Source organism: Diceros bicornis, chromosome 14 (genome assembly GCF_020826845.1).
Source record: "Diceros bicornis minor isolate mBicDic1 chromosome 14, mDicBic1.mat.cur, whole genome shotgun sequence".
Classification (NCBI taxonomy): Eukaryota; Metazoa; Chordata; class Mammalia; order Perissodactyla; family Rhinocerotidae; genus Diceros; species Diceros bicornis.
In genome coordinates this window covers 42,010,752-42,023,212 of record NC_080753.1, presented here as the reverse complement: position 1 = coordinate 42,023,212, position 12,461 = coordinate 42,010,752, and the positions used below count along the sequence as shown (strand labels likewise).

The 12,461-nt window shown below is 41.1% G+C and overlaps 6 non-coding genes across 6 annotated transcripts; 3 read left to right on the top strand and 3 right to left on the bottom strand.

Moving 5' to 3' along the window:
* Positions 1-18: 18 nt before the first annotated feature.
* Positions 19-90, bottom strand: TRNAW-CCA (transfer RNA tryptophan (anticodon CCA)). Its single transcript has one exon. It is a non-coding gene; the product is annotated as a tRNA-Trp (tRNA).
* A 1,862-nt stretch (positions 91-1,952) lies between these two features.
* Positions 1,953-2,025, top strand: TRNAR-UCG (transfer RNA arginine (anticodon UCG)). Its single transcript has one exon. It is a non-coding gene; the product is annotated as a tRNA-Arg (tRNA).
* A 3,769-nt stretch (positions 2,026-5,794) lies between these two features.
* On the top strand, positions 5,795-5,876 carry TRNAS-AGA (transfer RNA serine (anticodon AGA)). The gene has a single exon. It is a non-coding gene; the product is annotated as a tRNA-Ser (tRNA).
* Positions 5,877-6,216: 340 nt separating this feature from the next.
* Positions 6,217-6,289, top strand: TRNAR-ACG (transfer RNA arginine (anticodon ACG)). Its single transcript has one exon. It is a non-coding gene; the product is annotated as a tRNA-Arg (tRNA).
* Positions 6,290-7,669: 1,380 nt separating this feature from the next.
* On the bottom strand, positions 7,670-7,741 carry TRNAM-CAU (transfer RNA methionine (anticodon CAU)). Its single transcript has one exon. It is a non-coding gene; the product is annotated as a tRNA-Met (tRNA).
* Positions 7,742-8,858: 1,117 nt separating this feature from the next.
* TRNAW-CCA (transfer RNA tryptophan (anticodon CCA)) lies at positions 8,859-8,930 on the bottom strand. Its single transcript has one exon. It is a non-coding gene; the product is annotated as a tRNA-Trp (tRNA).
* Positions 8,931-12,461: the final 3,531 nt, after the last annotated feature.

Here is a 12,461-nt window from a genome sequence, read left to right as displayed (position 1 = left end):
CCAAAAGAAAATTACAACTGACCCCGACGTGATTTGAACACGCAACCTTCTGATCTGGAGTCAGACGCGCTACCGTTGCGCCACGAGGTCATGAGTTAAACCAGTTTTGATTTTATATTAGGATTTAAACAATCCTTTCTCCTCTCCTCCAGGTTCTAAAGATTTATTTCTTTTTATTGGTATATGTGATCATTTTTCTCTGCACTATCCATAGCTTCGCTAATACTTCGTTGAGAAAGATAAGGAATTGACCAGATGAAATATTAATCCCAAAACCCAAATGTTCCGTGTGGGGAAAACTCAGTGGTTTCTCACGTTCAGTCCTTCCACTTGTTGACATTTTCCTATTTTAAGAAAAACTGCGTACGTATTGGCTTTAGATCCGCAGTGAAACAGGAATAAGAATGGCTTTGAAGTTTGAAATACTACTTTTTCTATAAATTCACTAGACTTCTTCTTCTGAAACAGACTCCCAGCCTTGCACTGCCCTGCGGTGCCAGGCCTCGCCAGCCCCTACCGCCCTCCTTTCTCAGCGCACGCCCCTCCGGATTCTCAATCTGGTGAAAGCCTAGCGTAAACGGCGTGTCTTCCGGAAACCCTCACTTCTCAGTCGAAATCCGTGAGCCTTCTGGTCTCTAACAGCGTACATGCGCCATTCCATTAACAACTCAAAGCAAATCGCTAGTATTTGTTTACCCTCCTACCATTTTCTACTAGCCCTGTGCACGATCTTCCTCCAGCCCAGTGTTTCTCAAAAAGTGCTCCCTGGACCGGGAGCATCAGTATCAGCTGGGAACTTGTTAGCAATGCAAATCCTCCGCCACATCCCAGGACTACTGAATCGGAAACTGGGGGTAGGTCCCAGCAGTCTGTTTCAACAAGTCCTCCGGGGGATTGTGATGCAGGCACAAGTTTGAGAATCACTGCTCCAGCCCAGAGACCGGATACCTTCCACTCTGAAGCAAATACACTTCCAGTCTTCTTCCGGGGTGGAGGAGGGGCAATGTATTAGTTTGCTAGGGCTGCTATAACAAAGTACCACAGATGGGGTGGCTTAAGCAACAAATTTATTTTCTCACAGTTCTGGAGGCTAGAAGTCTGAGATCAACCTGTCAGCAGGTTTGTAGATGGCCATCTTCTTTTCTTCACATGGTCTTTCTTCTGTGTGGCTGTGCCTTAATCTCTTTTTATAAGGACATCAGTCATATTGGACCAGGGCCCACCCATATGACCTCATTTTACTTTACCTCTTTGAAAGCCTTATCTATAAATACAGTCACGTTCTGAGCTTCAACATAGGAAGTTGGGGGGACGACACAATTCAGCTCCGTAACAGGCAGTTTCCAGGCGAAGCTACTGCTGAAAATTCCTGAACCTGGTATGGGGATAAGGATGGAGATCGTGCGATGTACGATCTACTTGTTTAGAATTCAGCTTTCTCGTGTCTGGCAAATCAACTATCACTCTTCAATCGGCTTTCCAGATCACAAAATTTTGTTGCTGTTATCAACTCTCCAGAATCTTTTGTCCTATTTGAATTTACGTTTTAGAGTTGTTTTCAGTGGGATTTATGGAGTGCGCAAAAGTAAATTCTTGTGTTTAATCCACGATCTTCCCCGGGCACCTAAAGCAATCCGCTGACTTCTCCTTCAGCTCTCAGCTCAAGCGTTCCTGCCTGGCTCTGGCCTTTCTCCCCGATTCCCATCAGAAGACAAAGCCCTCTATTATTAGTTATTGTAGCATCACATTCCTCTCCTTGGTAGTTATCTCGGTTGTAACTTTACAGTATTTTTGACCATTAAGTTCAACTTGTTTCCCCAACTAGACTGTAAGATTTTTGAGGTGGTAGAAATGTCTTGATTTACAATAATAATTTCACTATGTTCAAGTTACAGCTCTGAGATTGTTTTCTTTCAACAAATTTTGCACATGCAGTGCCCATTGCGTGGAAGGACCACGTGGCCTAATGGATAAGGCGTCTGACTTCGGATCAGAAGATTGAGGGTTCGAATCCCTTCGTGGTTGCTTTGGGGCTGATCAACTTTTATCTACGTTGCCCAAGAATGTTCATTCTACCACTTAATGATTCTATTTTCTCGGTTAAAATAGGTAATCAGAAATCTCCTTTTCACCTTAATAGTTTCATCCTCCGTGTATTTCTCCCCCACACCCCTTCCTTTGTTTTCCTCTTTTTCCCCTCCAAGTGTTTCTCTCTCTCTGTCTCTCCGCAATATCACCACACTGTCCATTCGGATCAGCGCTACTCAAAATTTGGTCCGGGAACCAGCGGCAGCGCCTGGGAGCTTCTTAGAAATGCAAGCTTTCTCAGCCAGTCCGCCTTCCCTCTCGGAGCTGTCCTCGAACTACAAAATTAGAATCTTTAGGGGTGGGGCCTAGGAATCTGGGTTCCAACCAGCTATCCAAGTAAGTCCTATGCACACTCGAGTGTCAGAACTATTGTGGACCTGATAGGTTGCATAACGTCTCTCAAGCTCTTTCTGCCCACTCGACGATAGTGCAAACACCTTGGACAGAGCCTTTCACTATTTAACGTCAACCTACCTGCATTCCAAGATAGTTATAACAGGGAGAATGTGAAGCAGCCTAGGAAAGGCTAGGGGGCAGGGAAAGGCAGGAAAACTGTCAACAAGTTTGACAAAAGGACCCTCTAATAAATGTAGGAAAATGGTAGAATTAGAAGACTCATCATCTGCAATCCCCGGAGAAATAATAAACTCAGGCAAAGAGTATTAACGATCTCAAAACCCTTAGGAAAGTTTTTGGGAAATAATATGTGCATGGTCTCAAAGTACCACCACTTTATCTTCCCTATCAGTAGGATATCCTGATAAGAGTCTCCTGATGTGAAGTACTGTATCAAGTACACAGTGTCAAGACCAAAATTTTTAACCTGAATTTAATCTAACCAATGAAAGGGAGCTAATCAATTCTTTAGACTTAACTTCTAGTTTATTGAGTAGAGGAATAAATTAAAAGTCACGAGGAAACAGTGAGACAAATCAGAATGTGGAACACTCTGCAAGACGATTGGCTTAGTCTTTTAAAAAAGTCAATGTCAAAGCAACAACATCAACAAAAAGCTGGGAGACTGCTCTAAGGGGATTAAGGAAACGTTACAACCAAATGCAATGAATGAACTTTGATTGAATCTTGGTTAGAAAAACTGGCTCCAAAAGACATATTAGAGAAATTTAAATAAGGAGTGGATATTAGATATTTTTATAAAGAATTGTTAGATTTCTTAGTTATGATACCGGTATTGTGGTTTTATAAGACGTGTTTAGGCGATACCTGTTGATGTATATAGGTGTGATGTGTCAGAATGTCTGCAAATGAATTTCGTATGATTCTGTAGAAAAGGTACATAAGACTAATCTGGCAAAATGTTAACAATTGTTGAATCTGGGTGGTGGGTATACAGGTAATTCCCTATTCTTTCAACTTTTTTGTATGTTTGAAATTTTTTGTAATAAAAGTTTGAATTTTTAAAAAAGCCTTGGCAGAGGCTGTCCTATTTAAACAAAGGCCCTGAAGGAAGAGCACAGGGCTCCAAGGAGACAAGGCAGAGGGTCAGCATGAAGAAACCAGCGCCATGTGAGGAATGGCAGATCCTTCCTTGCCTGAGGAGTCCCAGGCTCCCTTGACAGAGTGGCCAGAAAGGGAACTGAGAAGTTTCGATAGATGCCCATGATAAGGGCCTCCTATGCCATTTGTGATCTTTCCTGTAGGTCATGGAGAACCTTTAAAGACTAAAGGAGGGAGGAGACACAATCAGATTTGCATTCTCCAAGGAACACACAGGTTAGTGCTGACATAGCCCTACCTACATAATCTGCCCTAAACTACGTCTCTGGTGTTATCTCTCATTGCTGTCCCTCCCAGTACCCCTTCAAAAATCAATATTCCAGCAAGACAGAGCTTTCTTCAGTTTCTCTCATATTCTTTGAGGTTTAGGTCTAGAACACAATCCCTCTTTCGGATTTAGCTCACTCCCACACATCCTTTAGATCTGAGCTTAAATATGATTCATTCCACATATATTTATTGAGTACCCATTTACCCATTCAGAGATAACGAAGGTAGAACCGGAACTTTCTTCCTGAAGCTTGGAGTCTGATGAGTGACTCTCCAGGCAACCACCTAAGATGTTCACGATTGGGATCTACCACTCCTTCTATGGGCTACAATGGCACACTGGACCTCTCTTGTCATCCTAAATTGTAGATGTTCACTTCTGTAATTGTATACTCTAGAAATCCCTCAAAGGAGTGGCTATATTTTTCTTGCTCTCCGTTGAATGAGCAGCACCTAGCAAAGTGCTTGGCCTGTGATTGTGCTCAGAATAAAATTATTGAAAGAATGAAGAAATGAATGAATCAGTTCAGAGATGAGGGACTGGAGGCCAAAAGACTTCTATGAAGTTGTTGTGATAACTCCTATGAGAAACTTTAAGAACCTGATCTAAGAAAATGGGCCAGAGGCTTGGGAGGAAGAGCCCGATTTGAGAAATAATTAGGAGGTTGAACTGAAGGCTTGGTTAACCTATGGCCTGTAGGGAGAGAGTCAGGGAGAGGAAGAAGGATAAGAGGAGTTCTAAGTCTTTGGTGTTGGTATCTGGGTATTTTTCTTGCCAAAAAATTTGGGTTGTCGGAGGAGGTTCAAGTTTGGGGGGAAAGGATGGAGCATTCATTTTGGGATGTATTGCTTTTGAGATGCCCATGGACATACAAAAAGAAATAACTAGGACAGTGAGGGATTGTAATTAGTATTTTGGTGGTGAACATGATGTAATCTATGCAGAAATAGAAGTATAATGATGTACACCTGAAATTTTTACAATGTTATAAACCAATGTTACTGCAATAAACAAAAAATTAAAAAAAAAAAAAAAAAGAAAGAAAGAACTAGGACAGTTGTATATTCTGGAGCCCAGAAGAGAGATCTGGGTTGGAGATAATTTCTAATCCATTAGCACATAAGCAGTTGTTTATCAATCATGCCCTATCCCTCTGTTCATAGAATGGAACTATTGATTACAGAATCCCCTACTTGCACTCTAATACACCTACACACACGCACATACAGATAAGATTGTGGGAACGGTTGTGTAGTTTCAGAAATGTGGAGATCCTAGGGCTCTGTTCTTGCTTTAGAGGTGGTCTTCGCAAATATTTTTAAACCATTATCCACAGAGTATCAGATACAGTTGTTCTCCCACTTGTGAGAGAAGGCCCCACACAGTGAAGTGGACTTGATTCTCAGAAATATTTTCTACTTTCCTATTTCATTCAAAAATATTCTATCTGCTGCTTTAAAGTGTTTTGAGCTTTACGAAGAAACAAGAGATAGGCTTCCCTGGGGAACATTTTGGTGGATCCCCATTCTTGAATTTAAAAGTGATGGTTACAACAGCAGCTGACATTTGTTGAGCTCTTACTGTATTCCAGGTGCTGGATTAGGTGTCTGAAGACAGAGGGTATCTGTAAAGAACATCGTTGTCAGATTATTTATTGAGGATAAATTTTCTACTCTGGCAAAAATATGAGGATTTTTAAAGTTATTGCAACATATCACTGATTTACTTTCCAAAAAAGACCCAAAGAACATTTCAGCTTACCCCATACTAGAGTTGAAGTTGGTTGATTCCTCTCCGGTTTTATTAATGGGACCTGGGATCCTTTGTCTTGCCCTCTCCTATTACTAAATCCTGAAGTAGCGTAGAGTAAATGATATATAGTAACATGGAGCATATTGAAAGAAGGCTCCCATATCTGTAGTCGTGGCCGAGTGGTTAAGGCGATGGACTAGAAATCCATTGGGGTCTCCCCGCGCAGGTTCGAATCCTGCCGACTACGGAAGCTGCTTTTTACGCAGTCTGGTCTTGTATGCGCCGTCTAATTGACGTTCAGTTACAAGCTTCTTGTCAAAGTATTAAACATGTTCTCAGACTTTTTTACGAGTTACATCAATATGGAGTTCTCATAGACTAGGAAGGAATCATATTGCATGAGTAAACTAAGACAAAGGAACCAGCAGACCTTTGTTTTCTTTCAATTCTGAAGTTTTTGGATTCGAGTCCTGGTGACCAGAAAAAAGGAAGTTGAAAGAAAAGATTTCACACATTCATATTTAGAGTAACAAAGTAATTAGACTACTTCATTTTTCTCAAGTTCAAGGCGAATGTTATTCGCGGTAGGGCCAGTGGCGCAATGGATAACGCGTCTGACTACGGATCAGAAGATTCCAGGTTCGACTCCTGGCTGGCTCGCTGTTTTGCTTACGCTCTTCGGAATTCCACAAATTTCCCTTTCCTAGGCCTGTGTATTATATACTTTTAAAAATATTTTTAATTTTGTTTTATAATATCATTTTACGCAAAATGACAGGTATGTTAATAACATAGGCTCCAGCTATAGTTTACCACTCTTCTTTTACATAAATTTTCTTTAAATCACATCGCTAAATTGATTGACCAATTCTCACGCTAGATGATAAAAACTTAATAGGGGAAGACCTTTCAAATACATCATTCTTTCAGAGTTAAGATTGGGAGTTTCACAAAGAGATTTCTAGATAGCAATTTTTTCCCTTTCTCTCCCTGTCTCTCTCTTTTAAGATTTAATGTTTTTTTAGAGCAGTGATAGGTTCACAGCAAAATTGAGAGGAAAGTACACACGGCTTCACATATGCAGAGCCTCCCCATTACCAACATCCACTACCATAGTGGTACATTTGTTACAATTGATGAACCTAAATCTTCTGTGCTCTGCCTGTTCATCCTCCCTCCTCTAACGAACTCCTGATCATTTTACCATCTGCATAGTTTCTCCTTTTCCAGAATGTCATATAGTTGTAATTATACAGTATGTAGCCTTTCAGATTGGCTGCTTTCACTTAGTAATATACATTTAAGGTTCTTCCATGTTTTTCCATGGTTTGGTAGCTCATTTCTTTTTAATGCTGAATAATATTCTGGTGTCTGGATGTACTACAGTTTATTTGTCCATTCATCCACTGCAAGGCATCTTGTTGCTTCCAAGTTTTGGCAATTATGATTATTGTTGCTATAAACATCCGTGTGCAGGTTTTTGTGTCGATGTAAGTTTCAGTTCCTTAGAGCAAATAACAAAGAGTGCAATGGCTGGATTGCGTGGTAAGAATATGTTTAGTTTTGTAAGAAACTGTCAAACTGTCTTCCAAATGGCTGTACCATTTTGCGTTCCCACCAGCAATGAATGCGAGTTCCTGTGACTCCACATCCTAGTCAGCATTTGATGCTGTCAATGTTCTGTATTTTGCACATGCTAATAGGTGTGTAGTGGAATCTCATTGCTGTTTTAATTTGCATTTTTCTCATGACATATGATGTAGAGCATCTTTTTATATGCTTAAAAAAATGGGCCAAAGACCTTAACAGACACCTCACCACAGAAAATATACAGATGGCAGATAGCAAATTTTGTTAGACTTATCCTTTTTACATACATATAATTTAAAGAATCAAACATTTCACAAGATTTATAACAAAAACCAACAGCCTCTTACCTGTCTCCACTCCCTGCCCCAAAGGTCCCCATGGCAACTTTACTAGCTTCCTCCTCATTTCTCAGTAGACCTCCTGGAGGAGAGAAAAAGAACACATAAGGTCTAGCAGAGGATGGTTTCGATCCATCGACCTCTGGGTTATGGGCCCAGCACGCTTCCGCTGCGCCACTCTGCTACCGGATGTAATAAATTCTTGTTAGTATTCTGTTTGTCTCTGGTTTGCCTTTCTTTTTTTTTTTTTTTTATCTGCAGAACTAGACCTATTTTCTTTTTCCAGAGCAGTTATCTGTCTTTTGTAACGCGATGGCCATGAACCTGAACTAATTACTAAAAAAACGGTTAACAAGAAATGGAAAAAGATTATTTTGTATATACTCTTCCGGTGCACAAAGGCATGATTAGATATCATGTTCCTTACTGAGTACAGTGTGCATGTGTACATTACATCTATAACGAAATTTGTGCTGATATCTCAAATCTCATGTTTTCAAGTCATTCTAAGCTATACAAAATAATAGACTCTGACGAAATAAATGTGCTTTCCGCTTCTTCCACGCTGTGATGTGATGGCTCATAATGTGTTGGGGGGGAGGGGTGGGGGGTTGGTCTTGAGCCCCAGGTAAGAAAAAACACATATTCCTGCACATTTTTTTTCACACAGAGTTTTAGGGGGTATATGGAACTTCTAGCCCAGAGGACTAACTTTCTCTGATGTAATGGTTCGTTCCCTGTAGTCTCAATTTGGCAAAAACAAACGAACAAAACCTGCGTTCAGGTTTTCTGCCTCTGGAAGTGGACTGACTCCGTCTGTGATTTGCCGGCGGAGGGGAATCGCAGCGAGCCAAGGATGTGATTGCTGTGTAACCTCTCTGGCACGGAAAAGCTGACCCAGGTGTGAAGCAGATGAGTGTAGGTCACCCACTCGAACCAGACTGAGATCTACTAAGCTTCTGGAGGTTGGAGAGAGAGATGTGGATGAAGAGATGGATCTGTTGGCACAGAGGCGAGCGTGGAGAGAAGGCCGGGAGGGTTGGGGATATGGACGAATTGGTGAAGAGTGACATTCAGAATGTTTGCAACTGAAGAGAAAAACTTCTCTATAGGCCCAGAAACAAGCCCCCAAATACAATAACAATATTATATGTTACTATATATACCTGCCTATTTATTTATTTACTTCTCAAAGACATTATAAGGATGGCATCCAAGGTCGGAGAAAGCAGGGAAGGGATCTTTTTCTTCGTCTACATTTCACTTCACAGACTAGTAACCCCGACAGGCACTAAAACAGTTGACCCCGACGTGATTTGAACACGCAACCTTCTGATCTGGAGTCAGACGCGCTACCGTTGCGCCACGAGGTCTCACGGAAGCCCTCACTTTCTATACCTGTCAACCTGATCTATGGAATTAATTTTCCATACTCGGTGAAGACCACTCAGCTGAATACAAAATAACGTCTCTCTACCTCCTTCTGGATCAAAACTTCTACCCATCCAGTCGCTCCCTGATTGTCTCTGCCTCCGAATTGCTTCTATTTTCAGTTCTTTCTATTCTACTTCATTCCTTTTCTTACCTATTTTTCTCCATATTTATAAAAAATAGACGTTTCGGAGGTTTTGTTGTTTTTGTCTTTTTGGAAATATAGACCTTCCGTTTAAGGTGGGTCGGTTCGGAGCGGAGCGGGTAGGGGAGGTAGCTAAGAGTAATAATGTGTCCTCCCCTCCACCCCGGGTCAAGGACGCTGACTAGGGTGCGTTTTGAATTTGTTTCCAAAGCAGATTGTAGATTCTAACTAGTATTTCAGTGAAATGAATTCACGAGGGGCTGGCTGTTTTAATTTGTGCCGCATCCCATCTTCGAGATAACTGCTTTCCCTGCATCCTCTGTTGTCCTTAGTTGACGGGAAACATGATTGATTTCATACTGCGAGAGTTGTTCAGAATCAGATCACTGGATCTGAAACTGCCCCTAAAAAGAGCAAGACATCTTTTCTTGCAGGAGCAACTAAGTATTTCTGGCACCGTGGTTTGACGGGTTAAAGAGCCTCTCTAAGAAAGCGGAGACCCGGGTTTCGAATCTCAGCGGAGTTTTTTGGAGACCTGAAATCTACACGCAGACGGTCTCCCCAAATAGTGGAGAGGTCGCCTTGAACTCCTAGAAAAAGATATTCTGAAAAGTGATCCACTACTGTAAAACAGACTCACCTTTCTCTGAAAATTAAAGTTGCCCTCTCTTAATCTTGAAAAATCGGTCCAGAGCCCAGGTTTTGGGTTGGGAATTGTAAAGGACCATAAATATCGGATTGGAAGAGTGTGAATCTGACTGCAGAATGTGGAGTATCCTTGGAGGTTATATGCGGGTATTGGCTTGTTAGCAAGAGAACATAGTCCCTCTGTGGGATCCGGGAAAGAGGTTAGGTGACCTGAGTGAGGGATGTGTTGGAAGCCAGCAGCATTGGGAGGTGAGATGAACTGGGCTTTCAGAAAATAAACGACCAAAGGTTTAGGAGGATCTGCAGCCGCTCAGAGAAAGGAATGAATCTATAGATGTGGTGCTGCCAGAGAACTCAGTGTGATCAGCTGTTGACTGAAAATTGAAATTTATACTTTCCTCACCTGTAAAATGGCGATAATAATAGTAGCACTTACCTTATAGGATTGGCGTGTTTATACATGTGATGTGCTCGAAAGAAGTTTACGTATGCTTAGAATGATGCCTACCTGGCACACTGTGAGCTCTCAATAAATGTCAGTGTAATTACTATCACTATAAGGTTTGCTGGAATTCTTAAATGCCTTTGTCCACCTCACCAGAGTGGTTTGGCAGAGATTGTGATAAAACTTACATTCGTCAATTGTTAGTTTCTTCCATAGAGTTTAGTGTTATCAAACAGAATGAAATGAATTAGTTTATTTCAGATATTAGAATTATTCTTTGATTTTTTTAATAAGGAAAACAATAAAAAAAAATTAGTAAAAATGGCTGTCATCCCAGGTTGCAGCTACAATCAGACAGGGCATCTACAAAATAGGACTACAGATGAACCTGGAAATTAACATCAACTCAAATCAGTAACTGGAATTAAAAATTTGGTGAAACACTTTAACTCAGAAATTTCTCTATTCATTTGTTTTAGTTGATGTTTAATGATAATTCACAGCACAGCTGATTTGTGTCTGGTTGTTTGTAATCAATTGTTGCTAATATTGAAGAGAGGCTGGGTAACATTTTAAAATTAGATTGTTATTCAGTCTTACTAATAAGTTCTTGGAACACCTTGATGCTGAAGTTGCTTCTCTCAGTCCTTGCCTTGTTTCACAGCCTGTGTAGCCTTTTCTTTCCCAGAGCTGGAGACCCACGATCCCAGGCCTTGCAGACTCAGTTTTGCTATTCCAATCTGAGGCTCAGGCAAGAGAGTTTTCAGGATCCCTCAAACCCCGGTCTTAGCACCAACTCACCCTTGTTCCTTATTTTAACCTTGGCCCACAGTTCTGATATCTGGCTTTGTCTTTGTGTCCATGTTCCTGTTTCTACCTAGTACCTATTTCAGAAACTTGTATCCAGTCCTGAAGATCTAAGGAATAAGCCCTTTGTTTTTTGCCAGGCCCCTCCGCAGACTGTTTCCTGCCCACCATTACCCACCTGCTGACGGATTCCTACGATATCAGTAGCTTGTCTGGGTCTCCAGAGGTCTTTGTTCCTGCCATACATCTCATTTCTGAGATCTTCACACTCTCTTTGACAAGACACACTGTCGAAATCTTTGTGGAGCTACCTCCTGACTGCTCACCTGAACACAGACACTTGTCTGCTACCACTTCCCCTGAGTAAAGTCTCCCCTCTCAGCTGGATTGCTCCTGATTCCTGCAGTGGGTCATCCTCAAGTCTGCTCAACCCTGGTAGGTAGGCCAAGTTCCAGACTGCCTCTTGAATGCCAACATAAATTTGTGTGAGGGGTAAAAAAATATACATCAAGTGTAATTATGTGTTTAAAACTTAATTAAAAGATTCACACCTGGGAACGGCCTGGTGGCCTAGCAGTTAAGTTCCCAAATTCCACTTTGGAGGCGCCCAGGGTTTGCGGGTTGGGATCCTGGGTTCGGACCCACTCACAGCTCATCAAGCCATGCTGAGGCGGCATCCCACATAGAAGAGATACCACTCTGCAACTATACTACATAACTATGTACTGGGGCTTTGGGGAGAAGAAAAAAAAGAAAAAGAGGAAGATTGGCAACAGATGTTATTGCAGGGCCAAACTTCCTCAAAAAAAAAAAAAAAAAGATTCACACCACTTATTGATGGTTATTACTGAAAAGGAAAAAAGAAAATAACAGATTTTGGCAATATATGGGGAAATTGGAACCCTTATGTATTGCTGGTGGGAATGCAAAATGATGCAACCACTGTGGAAAACAGTATGGTGGTTCCTCAAAAAATTAAACGTAAAATTACCATATGATCCAGCAATTCCACTTTTGGGTATTTACTCAAAATAATTGAAAGCAGGGACTCAGACAAATATTGTATTTGTGATATTGTATCATATTGTATGATTCCACTGATATGAGTTACCTAGAATAGTCAAATTCAGAGACAGAATGTAGAATGGTGGTTACCAAAGGCTAAGGGGAGGGGAGAATAGGGAGTTTAAAGGGTAAAGAATTTCAGTTGAAGATGAAGAAGAACTTCTGGAGATGGATGGTGGTGATGGCTGCACAACAATGTAAATGCACTTAATGCCACTGAATTATACACTTAAAATGGTTAAAATGACAAATTGTATGTTTTGTATATTTCATCACAATAAAAAAATAGTTTAAAAAAACTAATTAAAAGACAAAGGCAGAGAGGAAGAAATAAGGAGGAACTGGAGGTTGGAAAAGGAGTCC